The sequence below is a fragment of the Euprymna scolopes genome, chromosome 5 (assembly GCF_053919585.1).
Source record: "Euprymna scolopes isolate OS-2025 chromosome 5, ASM5391958v1, whole genome shotgun sequence".
In the NCBI taxonomy this organism is placed as follows: domain Eukaryota; kingdom Metazoa; phylum Mollusca; class Cephalopoda; order Sepiida; family Sepiolidae; genus Euprymna; species Euprymna scolopes.
In genome coordinates this window covers 29,256,452-29,277,633 of record NC_136486.1, presented here as the reverse complement: position 1 = coordinate 29,277,633, position 21,182 = coordinate 29,256,452, and the positions used below count along the sequence as shown (strand labels likewise).

Genomic DNA, 21,182 nt, shown 5'->3' with positions numbered 1-21,182 from the left:
TGGTTTAAAAAAAAATATAAAACAATGCCCATCGCAAAAAATAGCTCAGTAGGCAGGCTCGAACCTGGAATGCGAATGAAGGGAAAAGGGTAACTATTGAATTGTTTTCGTAACTGACAATTTTGTGAACCTAAAAAAATGAGGTTTGTTTGTTATTTTCTGTAAGGACACTTTATTCACTGTTTCTTCTTTTTTGTAAATAAAGGAAATTTTAAATTTGCTTTTTTTTTAAAGGGGGGGGGGCTTTTTCGATTTGCATTTTTTAGGGGTAATCCTTTTTGTTTTTAAAATTTGTGCTTCGAATTCGAACTTAATTTTGAATTCGAAGCACTCAAAGATTCTCAAGTAATTTTTTTACAACGTGACCCAGAGCTGATTAACCCCTAGGAAAAATGAAGATCTACCAAAAAGTAATTCAAAAAACAATTAAATTAAATTTTACGTACTTTTATGCTTCTAATATAATCCCCCCTATCCCAAAAAATTAATTTGTCATATTTTGTAGTTTGTTTTGTTTATGAAATTGTTAGGTGAAAGTACAGAATCGACTCATAAAAATCAATTCAAGTTATCGTTATTTTATGTTTCAAATGTAATTTCCGCCCCTCCTCCACCAAAAAAAAACAAATAGTATTTGTCATGTTTTGCACCCCTCCTCCTCAATCGCCAAACTGAAAAAAAATAGAGGTTACATGTCTCAGTGAACGCTTGGCGATCAAAAAGTGGGTGTTCATCTTACGTTAAATTTATATAGAAAAGTGATCTTCCAATCTAAAATGTTAATTTTTTGTCACAATTTCTTCTTTCATATTATTTATATAGGCTGTTTACACGTATTATGCCCCCAAAAAGTATATCTTAATTTTTCAGAGGTAAAACGATGGTGGGTCATTTCGTAAAAAAATACCATTTTTATTATGAAATTAAGTTTGTAATCGATGAGATTAACGTGAAAAAAGAAAAAAAGTGTAAATTGTTGAATTTACGGGGGGGGGGCAGTAGATCTTCATTTTCTAAGGTGTTAAACGACGCTGGGTCACATCGTAAAAAATTACCGATTTCTGTAATAGCCGTTTAAATAATAATAAAAACAAACAAATGATATCTTTTCAGTTTTTTCGTGTTTTCTTTTTTGTTTGAATAATTTAAAAAAATCAATAAAACCAAACATTTTTCTATCCACACGGAATTATTTTTCCAGCTAGAAACTTATTTAGATTACCAAATTATTTTATTTAGTGAAATTTTTATATGTTTAGAAGTTTCTAGGGGCAAATAATTCTAAAAAAAATTTTTTAAGTCGATGTTGGAAATAATGATTCCAAATAAATTAATTTAAATATATTATAAATATAATTGTTGTTTAAAATTTATTAAATAACAATTTTAAATGAAGCACTAAAAACATTAACTAAGATACAGCTATTTAGTAAATTCGAGTTTTCTTAATATAATATGCAAATGAGGTGATTCTTTAGTTATATATTTTATCAGAATCATGTTATACATAGAAATAAATGAAAGTAATGAACACTTTGTGAACAAACAAACAGACAAGCAAAAAGGAATACAAATTTATACATACAGATGTGTATCAAATGCGTAGATTTCATATATATATATATATATATATATATATAAAGTGTAAATTGTAAAAGTTTAAAACATAATTATAATTTCAAATATTTGATTTTTGTTCAAAAATATATTGTAATTTCACAAATAAATTTAACGTAAAATGATAATCATTTCCGACCCATTCTCATTGTTCAATCCTAACTAATCGCTCAAAAATCAAAAAAAAATACTGGTAGAACAAATTTTAAATTCTATCTCAACCAAATACTAAGCTTGTTCTAAACTAAAAATACGCTTTAAATATGTTTAAACACAAATAAAAATATCGAGGTAGATAGAAGAGTCCTGACATTGGTAACATTTATTTGGTGTATATTTGTTGTTATCTTTTTTTGTTTTATTTTTTATTTGTTTTTTGTTGTTATTGCAGTAAAAAAATGGCCGAATCTTATTTCTTATGTTTTGAGGGAAGTCTGTTTAAATGTAAATATAATTTCATTTTAAATTCGGAAAACTTCGAAATGTTTTCGCTTTATGTATTTTATTCGAGATTTTAATAAAAATTTATCTATATTTATCACTTTTGCCTAAAGCAAAAAAGTACCATAAACCTTAATTATTTCAGAAAAAACTGACGACGGACAACGACAATGTCCAGATGGCGCCAACGAAATTTAAAACAAAATCTTTGTTCAGGGCATGTTAAATATTTTAATATCAAGTGTAAACTGACTGAAACTTTTAGAAAGGGATTTTACAGTAATATATCAATAAAAGAAATAAATCAGAAAAATTTAAAGAATTTAAAGAATCGTTTTGGAATCGGAATTCGGTTTAAAAATTTCCGATACCAACCCAGATAACCTAAAAGGTTCTGATTTTTCCGATTTCATTAATCGTCCCAACACACACACACGCACAAACACATACACACATTTATATATGTATATAGATAGATGCGTATGTATATATAAGCATATGTATATATATGTATATCTATGTGTATATATATATATTTAAGTACGTGTATATATATGTACTTATATGTATATATATATATGCATGTATATATATGTATATATATACATATATATATATATATATATATATATATATATATATATATATATATATATATTTATATATACATAATTCTTGGTCTCTTTCTCCTCTTTTATGTGTATATATGTACATATATATATATATATACATATATATATATATATATGTACACACACACACGCACCCACACACACATACACACACACACACATATATATATATATATATATATATATATATATACTTTTTTAAGGTTATACATTGTGGCAGGAATTATTTTTAATTTCTTATATTTTATTTTTATATTTCGAGCGGTCCTATTAATCACAAAAAAAATACCAAAATGAATCAAAATGAAAAACTTCTTTGCATTGCTTGCCATAACATTCATTATAGTTAACCTTATGTCAAGGAATGGACGCTGATCAAATATAAAATATCCAGTATTCTTAAGGAATGAACGCCGATCAATGGTAAAGATTCATGTATTCTCAAAGTTCTCATGTTTGGGTTCATGTCGCTAAGTTTCGTGACAAGTGAGCTTCAATCCAAGATCCCAAATTGTATTTATCTTTACAGCCAGTTTCTTCCAACGTATCAAAACTATCCCGGATATTATAGACTAGGGAGGGGAGGTTTAATACGCTTAAATATGATATTTTAATTTGTCTTGATTTCGTTTATATTATTATAGAGTCGTCATTGCAAAAAGTAAACAAAACTATTCAAATGCCATCAGCTAGATTCGAAATCGAAGCATTCAAAGCTGGTGACGTTACCACTGTACAAACATGACACGCATATAAACCGATTAAAAATTACAAATTAAAAATAAACTAAAACGAATGTACAAAATGTTTAACGATTTCCGTTTTCAGCTAAACCCATTTTTGACCCTTAATAAAATTTAGACCGGCTAAACACACATAAAAAAATCCAATCATTTGAGGTCCCTAGGGCCAATATTCGATTCTTAGTTTCGGCGGAGATAGGGTTTGAAAATATGGAGACTGACCGACAGACAGAAAGACATATATACCGACAGACAAAAAGACAGACCGACAAACAGATATACCGACAGACAGACAGAAAGACCGAGAGATAGGCAGATAGACAGACACACATATAGAATTTTCTATATTAAATGATGAGTTTTTAGTTGTAATATATCGTAACAATGACAACTATGCCAGTGAAGACTTTGCTATTGAAACGAGCAAAAAAAAAAACACATTTAGTAGATTATGATGATATATGAGAAGAAAGTCACGTGATATTAACGTAAACGTAATATGCCAGATCTATGATGTATACGATAATACTATTAGCATTATGTTATGGAAAGGAGATGGTTCATATGTTTTGCTCGATAACAATGCCATCGCTAGATGAATAGACCATTATTTATTAAGCGGACAATGACAGAAAGCCGGGTCTTTTTGATCCGATGTCTTTTCATCTTTATGGCAGCCGATGAATTATTGGATCACTGATCTTTAAGATAATGAAGTAAACAAACAGACTTTACAAAGAAAATCATTGTCCACTCAATGATGATGAATACTATAAGAGGATTGCACACACCTCACATACCACCCACTCTAAACAACGTCCAACCCAGAAAGCAGCAATTGTTCACTCTCTGCCAGAAACAGAACTAATTGAATGTGAAAAGTAAAGGACAAAATAGCAAATATAACGAAAAGTATATCCAATGTCCACTTTTTACTCTCCAGATAGTTACGGTTACCAAGACAAACACATAATATTCTTTATATTATATAACCAAATGCATATTAATTATGAACATGATGAAACAATGATAAATGTTATTTATGAATATACTAGTCTGAGTGCCCGGCGTTGCCCAGTGTTTCGAGGTGTGTGTTCAGAAAAAAAAAAGTGGTAGTAGGCAGGCAGGCTCAAACTCGTACCGAGAAGGAGGAAAAGAACATGAAAAAAAGTGACGTCTTTGCTGTTGCATCCATCGCCACACCGGAAGTGGCAAAGGTTTGAATTAAGGCTATTCAATCGAAAAGAGGGGGTGCCTTTCGAAAATATCGGCGAAAAAAGCGACCCCTCCCTGTAGAAAAATGTGCAGTTAATGGTGAAGAAATTAATGTTTTTGGCCAATTTTTCGGTATTTGTCGTCCAAAGGGTCGAGGTTTAAGACGACACCAATCTTGTGAAAATCCGTCGCCTCTGTCAAAAGTTTTAGGCATACATACATACATACGTTTAAACAGACAGGTGAGATTTATATCATAGACTAGCAGGGCTACCCGGCGTTGCTCGGGACCGTATAAACAATGAAAAAACAAAAGCAGATATTGAACATATGTTTTATTCTTAGGGGAGAGGAATCTTTCATCTCAAGTTTTAGCGTTAATGACAGGTTTTTTGGGGGCCCCCCTCGAAGATAACTGATCAGTTGACCAACTTCTAGTAGTCCGTTTGACGTGAAATTTCGATATTTGTCATCCGGGTGATGGGGCTTCGATATGATACCAAATTTGTCAAGTTTGGTTCCGTCTTTCAAAAGTTTTAGCGTTACAAACAAACATACATACATACATACATACACACCGATTTTTGCCTTTTATATATATAGATGACATCCATCCAATTTTTAGAAATTGTATTGTTGGCGGGTTCTGTATAATATAGAGGGTACGTATATTATGTATACGTGTGTCACTTAGACGTTAGATTGTATGAGCGTGTATATACGTTTGCATATACGTGCCACAGTCGTCTATATGACCTGTATATATACGTGTGTTCGTCTATGACTCTCTACTGTTATGATCGTTTATCTAGAGTTCGTGGTATGTATATGTACATTTAACCACAGTTCACGACAGGACCAGAATATACATAGATACATTTACAACACAAAAGACGTATAACACATATTTGGAATTTAAACATCTGGCCCATCGGCAACATATCTGGTCCAACTTCGGTCTTGTTTAATGGAAGCTGAACTAGAAATGACATTGGGTTTTATTTTCGGCAACTTTTTATTCCAAAGTGATTTCCCCCCTTTTGGAAGATTGCAATGCTGAATCTGATTAACGCCATTTATGATTCCCTCTACTTAAAGCCATCACGAAGTGAAGGCCATCATTATATATATATATATATATATATATGTATATATATATACATATATATATATATATGTACATACATATATATATGTATATATATGTATATATACACATATATATATATATATATATATATATATATATATATATATAATTATTTACTATAAGAATTAAATACCTACAGACACTAGTGTTCATCCTTTCGAGAATCATCAGTGCAGGGTTTTACGATTAACGCCAGTCGAGAGATTCGAACCCCCGCAACAGAGGTCATGGGTGGCTTCATTAGCAAGGACCCGAACCACTCCGTTACCGAGAACCGCGAGAGATAGTTGAAATTAAACATTTATTCTTTTTAAATGCTTTTAACGCCAGTCAGAGTTATCTAGTCATTATATGACGATCTACACATATCAGCTAAGTTGGCTGACTTATTACATATACATAATGATGGGATGATTTGAAAATTTTTCCCGATTCCGATGCAATAACTGATTCCGTTTTAAATGTTCGATTTTGTTACAATTATCGATTCCAATTCTTATATGTTATTATATCGCTATAGAGTTGTTTTTCATATGATTTCCTTTAAATCCATGCGATATAAGATATATATATTTTTTGCGACGGTAAAAATATACTTATGTGGATGATCTATAGTCCTTAAAAGAATAATAATGATAATGATAATGACGATAATAATAATAATTATGATAATAATAATAATAATAACAATTATAATGATGATAATAATAATGATAATAATAATGATAATGATAAAATAATGATAATAATAATAATGATAATGACGACAATAATAATAATAATGTAATGACGATAATAATAATGATGATAGTAATAATAATAATTATGATAACAATAATAATAATAATGATAATAAAAATAATGATAATAATAATGATAATGACGATAATAATAAAAATAATGAGAAAAATAATAATGATAATGATAATAATGATAATAATAATAATAATAATATCGATCATGATAATAATAATGATGATAATAATAATGATAATAATGATGATAATTATAATAATAATAATATAATGATAATAATAATAATATAATAATAATAATAATAATAATAATAATAATAATAATAATAATAATAATAAAAAAATGTAAAAAATGGGGAGATTGTTTGTACTCAAGCCGCAAGGAAACATCACCGGCTTCCCTCAAATACAAATCTTTGATGGTGGCTTATGTGAACACTTTTAGTGAGTAATAATAAACACTAGATTACCCGTGCCCCGTTGGGTCAGTATGTTATATTAGTTATTGAATTAATGTATGGGCATGACACTTGTGACGTAAAGAAAATAGTTTTTTTGTGACATAACAGAAACATTTCTATGAAAGTATATTAAAATGAAAAAAGAATATAGATTGAGTCGTTCTGTTTATAATTGTTTATTTTTGAAAAAAATAACTTACAGCCATTAAAATATACTTATAGATAAAAGTGCACTGAACTGATACCATAATACTTAAAGTTAAATTCAAATGTTGATATATCTTTTAATTTAAACGCAAAAAAAACAATTGAGATGCTTAAAACGTACACAGTAAAATGCTCTTTTGGTTGTCAACAGGTTAAAGTAGTTTTTTTGTAAGAAAATTGCGTTAAAATAACTTAAACATAATACGGAAATGAACGATGTAAAAAATGCAGAAAGTATTAACAATTATTTAGATAATTTAAACGCGAAAAAAAAAGTGAGACGCTGAAAACGTACACAGTAAAAAATACGTTTTATTGTCGCGTTGATTATTTATTTGTAATGCAAATAAAAAAAACATATTTTCGGGGTTATTTATTTATGTTGGTAGTGTAGAAGAAAATGTATGAATGTTTATTTGTTTACGCTGCTATGGGTGTATATTTATGTATGCATGCGCAACCGGAAGTCGTATACCGGATGTTCGGCTACAACACCCGTTACAAGGCCATTTGAGTTTCATAATTATATAGATTAAAAGAATTGATTTCGCATCAGAAAAAAGCAAAAGTTTTTTGTTTTGTTTTCCAATTCTGATATCTCAAAAAGTTTCGAATTTCTCGGTTGCCGATTTAGATTAATCGCCTTAACACAAATCTAGTATATGTCTGTCTGTATGTCTGTGTGTATGTCTGTCTTTATATTTTCAAACTATCTTTTCCGAAACTAAAAATCACCATTGTTCTTTTTATGGGTCTTTAGCCGGTTAAAATAGTTTTTAAGAAATCAACAAGGGGTACATTTTGTACATTCATCTTTGTTTTTAATTTTAAATTATTGATCAGTTCATATGCATGTCACATTGGTACAGGTGTGACGTTACCAGCTTTGAATTCTATAAATTTGTTTTCGGTTTCAATCTGAGTTGATGACACTCAATTACGTTTTTTTTTTACTTTTTAAATCACAACTCTATAATAATATATACGAAATTTGGATAGATTAAAGGATCATATTTAAGCGTTTTTTATGACCGGGCAACCCCGCTAGTGTATATATATATATATATATATATATATATATATATATATATATATATATATATATATATATATATATAAATACTGGCCAGCAGCTCTGCGTTGGCCGTACGTACAATACGCTTGAATAAACATCTTTTTTTAAATTAATATTTCAGCGATAGACTCCATCCTCAGAATATTAAATATTAATTTTAAGCAATTAAATATTTATTTACTTTCATAATATTGCGTTGTAATTTAGCTGATAAACGTATTTCATACGTATTGACAATTTAAACAACGTGTCTATCACGGAAAACACAACTCTGACTTTATATTTTAATATTTTATACATCTCTATTTTCGCGCTAATCCAGTATTTTCATCATTTAAAAGCGGATGGAAATAATCAAAAAGTCTGTTGTTTCACTTGTTTAAAGTTCTTCTTCCTCATGTACTTGTAAAAATCTCGTTCTATCATTTGCTAAGGAATTTATTATTAATCACCTGGCGGCCATGTTTAATATAAAAACGAGCGATCGCCTTGCAATTCACACATTACTCTTTCGTCCATGTTCTTTTCCAATCTTGCGAGTAAAGCACCTACTGTTTATTCGTCTATTTGCTTTCCCCTTTAAGGTATCGCAAGAACAAATACGATGGGCTTTTTAAAAGAACAAACTCAGATATGGTTAGCTGATTGTTACACTTAAACAATTAAAGCAAATATAATCAAGTGTTAATTAATTAAAATCTGCCGCGCATACATCCGCACAAATATCTACTTCTTTTTTTAGAGCAGAGCGAAAATAGTCTCTCTCTTCATCTCTTTCTTCTCTCGGTCTCTATCTCCTTTCTCTGCCTCCCCCTCTCTCTCTCTATATATATATATATACATATTTTTTTTCTGTGGAAATATATTTATTTCCTTATAATATATATTAATCTTTATTTAAGAAGCTCAATGAAATTACAAGAATCGCAAATGTCAACTGAATTAAAAGAATAAATTGTAAGATGGTCAACATTATGAACTTTTGAATATAGACTTTTGTCATTCATTCATTATATATATAAATATATATATATATATATATATATATATATATATATATATATTATAATAAAGTCGCATCCTTGTCTGGTAGTTTCTTCACAGTATATGTTGCAATATTTTGGATTCTAATGGGGTATATATTTAATTGCCGCCCACATCGGCAATATTTGGCACAAGGCCTGGAAAGTGGGATACCCGCAGGCTCCCCTAAAGAAGGGGCACTCCTGCAATTTTAAAAATTGCCTGAATAACCCCGTCGGCATTCCCCGGTCGGGGCGCCTCAGGCAGCAAGCAATAAACTTGCCCCACCGGAAAGCCCGGTGGCATGGCCTGGGAGGGTGGACCTCCTAGGTATTACCCAGGCGGTGTACCTCAGTCCAACAGGTGCTGGGCCGGTTCCCGGCCTCTCACCTGTTGGGCTGAGTGTCAAGTGACGAATCCTTGACTGGTACTACCCTGTCTCCCTGCAGCCGAAGCCGCTAGGAGACATCCCATCAAAAGAGTGTTTTAATGGGGTAGATATTTATTTGCTGCCCACATCAGCAAAATGTGGCACAAGGCCGGAAAGTGGGAACCCCGCAGGCTCCTCTATAGAAGGGGCACTCCTGCAATTTTAAAAATTGCCTGAGTAACCCCGTCGGCATTCCCCGGTCGGGGCGCCTCAGGCAGCAAGCAATAAACTTGCCCCACCGGAAAGCCCGGTGGCATGGCCTGGGAGGGTGGACCTCCTAGGTATTACCCAGGCGGTGTACCTCAGTCCAACAGGTGCTGGGCCGGTTCCCGGCCCCTCACCTGTTGGGCTGAGTGTCAATGACGAATCCTTGACTGGTACTACCCTGTCTCCCTGCAGCCGAAGCCGCTAGGAGACACATCCCATCATCTCAAGAGATTAATGGGGTATGATCCCACACAGTCGGACGATTCTATTTATAAACGATGCTGCTAAGAACTGACGAATCAAATAAATTCACGTTCTGCTACCAACCAATCAGAAACCAGAATTGCTTCATAAATATTAAACCTTTTCTGGGGCAATTTCACATGTTCTTTTCCCGGGTTTCCACACGGTAAGAATATTTTGTTCTGTGGAACTGTCTACTACAAACAAGTCACTTGTGTGTAACAGCGAACCATCTGAAACTGTTCTGAAAGTTAAAATGGCTTACACTTCTAGAGTATACGTCATATATGACGCCATAGCTAACGATATATATTATATATATGCGGTATACGTCATATAACAAAGTCAGAGTAGATACTGTCATATACGATGATGTATGTAATGTTGTCGCATACGATGTCCAGCAAAATGAGATTGTTCAAAAAAGGAGGGGGGACAAAAATGAAAGTAAAGATTCCCAGAAAATGCCGTCTAGATTATATTATATATATATATATATATATATATATATATATATATATATATATATATATATATATATATATATATACTAGCATGAGTATATATATATATATATATATATATATATATATATATATATATATATATATATATATATACTAGCATGAGTGTTCGGCGTTGCCCGGGTGTTTGAAGGTGTATGCTGAGCAAAAAAAAAAAAAGGTCAATTTTTTTAAAATTTTTATTTATTGCTTTGGGATCAAATCAAGTTATTAAGTTAGATCCATGTCCAAGGAATCTATATCTAAAATTTCAAGTGTGTAGACCCAAAATTGTCGAAGGAGTTTGGTAGAGTTCTCGAAAGACAAATCGTTGAACTTTAACCCCTTAATCGACAAATTTCTGGCCGAAAACCGATCACGTAGATTTTCCCAAATCACAAATATATCCAATTTCGAGTCTGTAGACTAGAAATTGACAGAGTTATTGCGTAGGGAAATATACACACATAGACACACAGACAAACACACAGAAAGACAGACACTTTCACTTTTATATATATAGAAATATTTCCACTGTCAAACAACACCGTAGCTTACAAGGGCCATGACAGCCAACAAATCGGAAGTCCAAGTCTCGAGTTTCGCGCCTCATTATTTATGAGGGCGAAACTCGAATTTTGAATTCCGATTTTTTGGCTGTCATGGATTTTGTAGGCTGCGACGTTGTTTGATGTGGAAATAATTATATAATCTCTCACATTCTGAAAATTATATATATATATATTACATTTTCACCCCAAACAATGCACATTGCCACTTTGGTGTAGGGGCTACTAACAGGGACATAAGGTACTATGTAGGGAGTTGAGTAGCAAGATGTCGGTGCACATTACACTTGAACTTCTGCATGTCAGTACAGTTGGGGAAGCAGGGATCCGGAAGGAAATTCCAAAATCTAGCAATTCTGGGGAAGAAACTACTGGAATACAAAGCTCTCCTAAATCTATGGATCTCTAGTTGTAGGGGCGGGATTTAGCTGCTTGTCGGGTTTGTCGGGGGTATTTACGTTGTGGGACGCAAGTGCTTCCAGATCGTCAGAGCATTCACTATTAAAATACTTATAGAACAGGCAGAGGGATGCAACATTTCGTCAGTGGGACAGAGGCTGAAGCTTAGATGACAATTTAGGGCCATGTTGGCGAATCTCTTTGAACCTTGTCTAGGAGCGAGATACTAGTAGCAAATGCACCAGCCTAATTTGACAACAATACTCCATACATGGGCGAATGGTAGCATTATAGAGGTACAAGGTACTTTCGGGCGTTAGCAGTTTTCTGGCATGGTAGAGAGAACCTACCTTCTTCGCAGCGGTTCTGGTAATGCCCTCAATGTAATTGTTCCAACTCATGTTTCCTGTGAACTTTAGGCCGAGGAGTTTAAAAGAAGTATTTTCAGATAATGAATCTTTGGCCATTGCTATTGGTGACAATGGTCCTGGATATGACCTTAAACTATATCCAGTGGTAAGGCCCCAGTTTGTGGGCTTGGGAAGTGTGGAGCCACCCTTTAATTACCATTGCTCCCAGATCCACTCTGACCCAGAGTGGTAGTACCTGTTAGGCTCCCAACTATGGGTTGAATAAAAACCGACTTGAAAACAGCAAATATATTCTATTAAAAAAAAAAATTCTTCAAAATCTTTGGATTTGGCATTAAATAACCCGAAAAGGGTTGATATGCCCTAAAACAAAAACAACCAACCAAACAACCAATTATTGAAGGAAACAAGTTTAGTCTTGGCAGCATTGAATGTGACCATCCATTTTTGTCCCCATTTCACTACAGATTGCAGGTTATCCTCTAGTCTTTCTGCCATTTCCTTAGATATTTGTTTTCCTGGCGTGCCGGTCATAGAGTGTGGTGTCATCAGCATATATACCCATGTCAGAGGCAATTTTGTCATTTATGAATATTAGGAATAATAAAGGGGCAAGGATAGACCCCCTGAGACACTCTCGCATTTATATCATATTGTTTAGATGTACGACCGTCGAAGACAACCTGGATTTTTCTCTTATCTAAGAAGTATTTAATTATTTTAAGTGTTCGTCCAGTGATACCATATTATCTGATTTTCCTGAGAAGACCTTCATGCCATACCATGTCAAAAGCCTTAGATATATAGAGAGCTACTGATCTACCCACTCCTGCATTGTTCAGTGAATAGTATATACGCTCAGAGATTACAGTTAAAATATCTACTGTGGAACGGGCTTGCGAAAATTCATACTGTTGGTCGGTCAGAAGCTTAACATCTGTAAGATGAGGGACTAGAGCTTGGTTAATAATGGACTCAAATGTTTTGATAAAAAATGTGAGGAGGCTAATGTAATGAAGATCGCTTTAAATCTGAGTACAGAGTATGGCTAGTAAGTATCTAACTTGATCATAATAAACTCTAGGCATGTTTTAGAGGTAGAAATGTATAGATGATGACTTTGTAAGCGGTCAGCATGTGAAGGTTAAGCGCAGAAAGTTAAAGACCCCTCTCCAAAGACGTGTGTAATGTATGAATTTTAGTAGAAGCTTGGGGAGTAGAGCAAATTGTTAGTTTTCAAGATTTAACTTACTGAGTGTAGTAGAAGTACATTAGAAGTACATTAAATATTTTTCAAGTTAAGTTTAATTAGAATTTGTTTTTTTTTTAATTTAACATGTAAGTTAGACAAAGGCAGTCGTCTTGAAGGTAACGTATATAATTGGATATATATAGCAAGTCAGCAGTGGTGTTTGTACAGTTATGAGAGAAACAATTAGTCCATATTGAGTCGGAATTAGTAGTTATAGACAGTCATTTAGGTCAGGCACAAATCATTGTGTATCTATTCAGAAATAATCCGAGTGACTTAACTAGGATTACTACATTTCAGTTAAAAATATAGTTGAAAGTAAAATATAAGATATATTCAGTGTTTATATATATATATATATATATATATATATATATATATATATTTATATATATATATATGTGCCTGAATTTATGTTTAATATAAACAGACATACATGCAGCCTTGGCCAAAATCATGGAGCATCAATAAAAAATCGATCAAAGAATAGTGAAGTAAACATTAATAAACATAAATAAATCTATTTCAACAACAATCAATATTTGAAGTTTGGTCTCTAATTCTTTTTTAATGAACGTTTGTGCATTCTCACACTTTTCCCTAGATGGGACCACAAAGTTTCAATTATGTCAGGGGAGTTAGAGGGCCACTTCATCATTCGAACCTCTTTTTTTTTCAAATTGAAACTTCTGACGTATCGCGTGGGGTATTGTCTTGTTAGAAGATTACACCACTTGTAATTTTATTATTAAATATTTTAGTCAGTTTTGTAAACCTGGTCCAACATGTTAGTATAGATTGTGGAGTCCATTCTGCCCTCATGTGTGTACAACAGTCCAGTGCCTAAAAAAGCCATACAGTCATCCAAATTTGACAGTTGGAACCACTCAATCAGGATGAAATGTCTCTCCTTCCCTTCCAGAGTGTCCAAAAAACTGATGAAAAATATTAGAATGTGCTACAATTTTTGAGTAAATGTTATGATGTGTATTCATATAAAATCTTCAATTGTTCCTTCAAAAGTTTAGAAAATAGAAGCTGTGAACTTACTTCATACTTACTTTCGTTACACCAAACAATTTGGGTCTAATTATCAGGTGTCCAATTTTCAGGGGGGGGGTGCAAATTCCAATCGTTTTTTTTTTTCTTGTTGGCCTAAGACAAGTATGGCTTCCTTCTTGCTTTGCATCCTTTTAATCCCGCTCCAGTTACTTTCTTCTCACTGTTCGAGCTGATATATTTTTGTTAACATCTAGTCTATGTTCAGCAGCAAGCTATGAACTTTTCTTCCTATCTTCAAGGAAAGCTTTTTTCAAAAATCTGTCTTCCCTAGCGGTTGGACACTTTTTACGGCCTTGCCCTTTTCTATTTTTAAAGACTGTGTTTCCTTGTACATTTTAATCGTTGTTTGAATTTCCTTTCTGGAACATTCCACCATCCTGGCAATTTATACCTGCTAATATCCTTCGCCAGATAAGACACTACTGTGTGCCCTTTTAATCTTTGAAAGTTGCTTCGTTGGAAGCTGTTTCAATTACATATACTATTATAGTACTAATAAGTACCAAATATTACATGAAAAATAAGAAACAACCTTTAGTATGACAACGAATAATTTTGAATATTAGAATAAATGTAGGATTAAACTAAGCTAAAACACTTGCGAGAGCCTTTAAAGTAAATTAATACTACTATCTACTATTAACTATTTTACATTTGTTCTTAATTATTCACTGTACAATTCTTAAAATTTAAATATGTAAGTTTAAATTATTATCTCAATTTTTATAGGTGCTCTATATATTTTGGCCATTTCTGTATACACACACACACACACACACACACACGCACACACACACACACACACACACACATATATATATATATATATATATATATATATATAACTACTTGAATTATTAGTGGTCTGGAAAGGTCACAAACAACACAAACATGCAAAAATAAAACACTAATCGAAATTCATCCCAAAGAAGTAAAACTAAAGCTGGATTGACAGGACACTATATATACAAATGTAGGCAAATTTAAGCAGAATTTATTGGTTTGAAAATACAGGTTCTTTTTCACCAATTGTCATAAAACTTTAATCATAGAATAGAATTATAATCTTCAAAAAGCCTGAAAATTTTCATGTAGTTCCGTCCCATGGAACCAAAGATGCGAGCATTGCAATATTCAATATTTAATATAGTTACCAGTATATATATATATATATATGTGTGTGTATGTGTGTCTGTCTGTGTGTATGTATGTATATATACACACACATATATATACACACTCACATATATATATACATATATACCAGTATATATATATATAGATATAGATATAGATAGATAGATAGATAGATAGATTTACCACCTTTTTGGTAATTTTATAAGTCTCAGCGATTATTGATCGGAATTTAAAAAATGAAGGCTCGTTGTAAAGATAATGACTTGAATTCTGTAGCATGTATATGACAATTGCCTTTCACGTCGCACAATAAGTGGACCATCCATCATTCAGAGCCTTTTTTGGCACTTTTTACAGACATAAAATATTTCAATCATAGTCCTAGTTTTCCTAGTTTTTGTACGAATTACAAAATATCTTCCCAAAGTCCTCACGTAAATTTTACTCTTGTCGCCTCTTTAAAGTTCGAAATTATTTCTAAGCAAGCCAATCGTCGTTTATTTTGTTGTTTTTTTTGTTTTCATACCCTGTTTTCTTCTTCTTCTTCTTCTTCTTCAGATGTATTTCTGTTTTTCGTTTGAATTTCTTTCTACTTAATTATCGGCAACGAATTCCTAAGAACAAAATACAATACATTATACCTAGAAATTAAATTTTTTTTCAACAATATTTGTTCAAACATTCAGACAGATTAACACAATAAAACTCATAAAATGTAACAATCCGTTTGTAAATTTTCTCCCCCAAAAATACATAATCAAATTTACAATTTAGCATGCATTAACAGACACTCACCAATCAATTCAATTGTTCGTTTTCTAAAAAAAAAACAGAAACTTCAAAGTTCAATATAACATCTTCAGTTCCATTTTTTTCTGAAGAAACAACAACAAAAAAAAAGTCCTATTAACAACACTGGTAAAAAAAAAAAAACTCATCCCAGGACATCGATATCAACTCAACATTAAATATTGTCCCTTTTTTTAAAAACTCAAAAAACTAAGCTGAAAAATCAAACATTAACCAAAAAATGCTTTTTTTTCTTTGTTTTTTTTTAATTGTTTTTGTTTTATAGCATATCAACCCTTTTCAGGTTATTTAATGCCAAATCCAGTGATTTTGAAGAAGAAAAAAAATTAATAGTATTTGTTTTTTTTTTTAAGTCATTTTCTATTTAATCTATAAGTTAAACCCTAACAGGTACTACCACACCGAGTCAGAGTGGACCTGGGAGCAATGACAATTAAAGAGTGGCTCCACACCCCCAAAGCCCGGAAGCTGGGGCCTCACCATGGAATATAGTGTAAGGTCATATTCAGGACCTTCCTCTTGTAGTCATCCCGCCCAGGTCAGCAGATGACTTTTGACCCTGCCGAACTGGAATGGCCGTTGGTCGTCTATCTTCCGAGAGGACTTCACATAAATTCTCAGCGTCTCAGGCTACGTGTTGATTTCTGCTGAAAATCAATTAGCTTCGCATGCACGCCAGAAAAAGAAACTAGAAAAGACTCGGGGTGTTCTAACTACGAAAAAGTTAATTTCACGAAAATTACAAGTTTTTACATATGTACATCGTTCAGTTTAATTACACCAGAAACATCAAGATTCTCCAAAATCTTATTCTTCGTCTCCACGGTCAGAATGGGTGGAGAGGAGTTGTGGCGTTCTTGGAGTGCGTCTTTTTCTCGAGATTTGGCTTCAATCTGCTAAAATCGTCCTGAGCATTTGCTTAAATACTAAGGTAAAAGGGTTTGTCAACTCTTTTGCGTGTGTGAATCTCAACAGGTCGTCCATAGCCTACGAATGTGGGACTAAAGCTCAATTTCTACTCACACGCCCCAAAAGGTCAATCCTGTCACTCAGAAAGCCAGAACGTCTGAGCAGGTGTTTATCAGGCCAAACGAATGTATGATTTCATTCCACCTTATTCTGAAATTTCCTGTCATATTTTAAACAATAAAATATCTATCTGTTTTTACAAAACAATAAATTCATACCTTTTCAATAGGTCTCACGCCGCTTTCCGGGATTCAATCAACGTTTAACATATAATCTCAGCATAATTGCCCAACCTTACTCAGGGTTTTAGGGGATTATAATCTCCCAATGGGGAGCAGTATCGCTCCTCTAGACGGTCACGTCATACTCTTTGTAATCTTGATAGTGAAAAATGTATTCATTGCTAACAATAACAAAACGCTGTTAAAAGTACATTTTGGCCAGTTTGCTACTGTTACGAATTTGTATATGACAGATGACATTAAACAATTCCGACATTTGCACAATTTTCAAAACAATACCAATGTTTAACACGAGTGTCATAGTATTTTATCAATGAACTTACGCGAATGCACTTGTTCATTTGGTTGTTTACGTTTTTCTTCTTTCTACGACCGTCTGTCTTTTCACTTTTTGCTGCATATTATTTCTTTTTTTTTTTTGCGGCATATCATTTCTTTTATTTAAATACATTTTTTATGTGTGAGTGTATGATAATTCTGAATACAGTTTTTTTCCTTTTTTTTTCAACTCGCCTAGCATTTTTTCGTGTACTTTAAGACTCCATTTTTCACGCTGTGACTTATTTATTTCCGTGGTAAACCAAGTCCTTTTTACGACTCTATGCATAAGTCTATGGTTGACGGCTCCAAATGGAAGGATGTATGTTGTGTAGTGGTGTGTGTATATCGGAGACATAACAGACGATGAGACATTTATATAACAGTGTTCACGGCGATAAAAATTCTCGTTGATTTCATATTATTCTTAAGAGAGATATGACTGTGAAGATGTGTGTGTAATAGACAGTTCTTTTAACAAAGAGGGAGATACAGTATTGATGATGGGGAAAACAGTTACTCTTCTAGAGAGTGTTTCATATAATATTTGTTTATAAGACGATAGACAAAACCACATTACCTTTCGATTGATGAAAAACGAAGACAAAAAGGCTTACTTATTACATGATAATATATATATAGGCTTACTTATTACATGATGATATTTATTCATCCTAGCTGGATGACATGATGAGCAGGAATTCGATTGTCTTGCAGAATTATATTGTCTTTTCACCCTTTCTTTCGCTTCAGACAGGGGCTTAGCTAACTCTCCTCTTTTGACTGTTCTAAACGAACTCACAAACTCGATTCTGGCTGAACTGACTGAATTCGAACCCGCTTAACTGAATATATTGAAACTATCTTTCTTTGTGACGTCATAAACGTGCTCAACCACGTGAGAGTCTCTCACCTGGATTCTACATGTTACACATGTCTTCACCCGACTTTGCAACACAAATAAACTTCCTCAATAATTGTGTATTATTCCTAACTTGCATATCTTGTTTTATAATTATTTGTACCACAACGGCAATTCAGTAAATTCCTGGGATCGCATCTAAATAGCAATATGTATTCATTTTTTACTTTGGATTACTGGGTTCAATTTTAGCCTTTTCCTTTAATAAATATTATTTTCAAACTTATTTACTTCGTTCTCTTACTACTGTTCCTTTCCATATATTACAATTATATCATCAGATAATGAAAAAGAAAAAAAACTCGTTAGCTTAAAAAGCTAATTTTTCCTTTTTCCGATTTCCTTGTTTGTCTAGGGATATAATAAAGATTTATTGATTTTTTTTAATTCTCATTTTTTATTTCTTCTCTTGTCACCCGCCACTGTTGATTGCGTAAGCATGAAACACTATTGTCTGTAGGTATAAAGAATAATTATTATTTAATTATAATTATCAACTCCCTTTGAAAATAGTTAAGGATAGGAAGTGTTTTCGGAATTATAACTAAGACAGTAAACTAGCGTTTATGCAATGTACACGGATTCCGCTGGTTCGAACACTCCAGATTGTCTAATATATTCCCGAGAAGTCTGCAGTCAATGGTTCTTAATTCTTTTAATTCCCGTCGTGTTTGGTGGCCATGAGGTAAAGGCTTAGCTAATGAAAAATGAAAGGTGACTTCGAGGCTACGATAAGATTTCATGACAGGCAGGAATTGGCACCTCTACACTGCTGATTGCGAAAATATGGAAAACACGTGTCTGTGGGTAAAAATGAAAAATTATCATTTAATTATAATACATAATATATATTACATAGTAATGAGCGTACGCGGATCGATCAACATTTTCAATGTTTTGTTTAGACTCCAATTGAATTTCCTATATATAAAAAATTTAGAAGGCCATCAAAATAGCGGAAGGGAAGCGTATGTTTTTATCTTATCTCAGTTGGTCATATGAATGGCTGGGTTAACTATAATATATATATATATATATATATATATATATAGAGAGAGAGAGAGAGAGAGAGACAGACAGACAGACAGAGAGAGAGAGAGACAGACAGACAGAAAAAGAGAGAGAGAGAGACCAGACAGACAAACAGACAGACAGAGAAACAGAGACAGAAAGTGAAAGACAGAAACAGAAAGAGAGAAAGATATTAGTGGCCTAGCAAAGCCATAGGGGAGATAATCGTAGCATCAAAACTGAAGTTGCCTGCCAGGACACTATATATACAAGTGTAGACAAATTTAGGCATATTTTATTGGTTTGAAAATAGAGGTTGTTCTAACCAATTGCCATAAAATTTTAACCATAGAATATCATTATGATCTCTAAAAATCCTGCAAATGTTCATGTGTGTTCGTCCCATAGAACCAAAGATATGAGCATTTCAATTTCGACTACGAGTATATATATATATATATATATATATATATATATATATATATATATCACATTTTTGGCAATTTTGTAAGTTTTAAATCTGAGCGACTAGATTAGAATTGACAAATGAATACTCGTTGGAACGGTATGACCTGAATTGTGTAGTGGGCTATGTAATATTTGTCGTGAAGGTCGCACATTAAAAGGAACCATCCATCATCCAGATCCTATTTTTGGCACTTTTTTACAATCATAAAATGTTTCTATCATAGTTATTTTTTCTAGTTGTGCATATGAATTACAAAATATCATATATTTCCCCAATACTTCTTGCCCTTGGTGGAGGGGAGACAAAAACTAGCTGCTATGGTTTCAAATGATCGTAAATAACAGCAAAGGGGAGATTTGATTCCATATATTGCCCATATGTTATATTTCCATTTTTTTTTAAATAGGATACGGTTATGAATATCTCCAGCATTAAATAATCCTTATACACTGTAAAATTTACTTGTATGAAAACCGAAGAGGGGAGATATAACATATGAGAAATAGCTGGAATCAAGTCACCCCTTGCTGGTATTTCAGATCATTTGAAACCATATTAAGTTCCCATCGGGGCTAGTTGCTGTGGGGAAATATTAGGTATTTTGTAATTCATATGCAGAACTAGCAAAACAAAGGACTATGATTGAAACATTTTATGAATGTAAAAAGTGTCAAATATAAGCTCTGGCTGATGGATAATTCCCTTTAATGTTCAACCTTAAGCGCAAATATTCAGGACCTTCTACAGAATCCAGGTAATTATCTTTCCAAAGAGATTATATTTGTTAAATTCTGATCAACAGTCGCTGAGATTAAGAACTTATAAAATTGCCCCCAAAAAGTAGAATCTCTATCTATCTATCTATCTATCTATCTATCAATCTCTCTCTCTCTCTCTCTCTATATATATATATATATATATATATATATATATATATATATATATTGGG

General features: G+C 32.6%; 1 protein-coding gene across 3 annotated transcripts in view; it reads left to right on the top strand.

The window, feature by feature from the left end:
* Positions 1-21,182, top strand: part of LOC145276758 (proto-oncogene tyrosine-protein kinase receptor Ret-like) — a 648,944-nt gene that overhangs the window by 596,744 nt on the left and 31,018 nt on the right. The gene's annotated exons all lie outside the window — the stretch shown is intronic.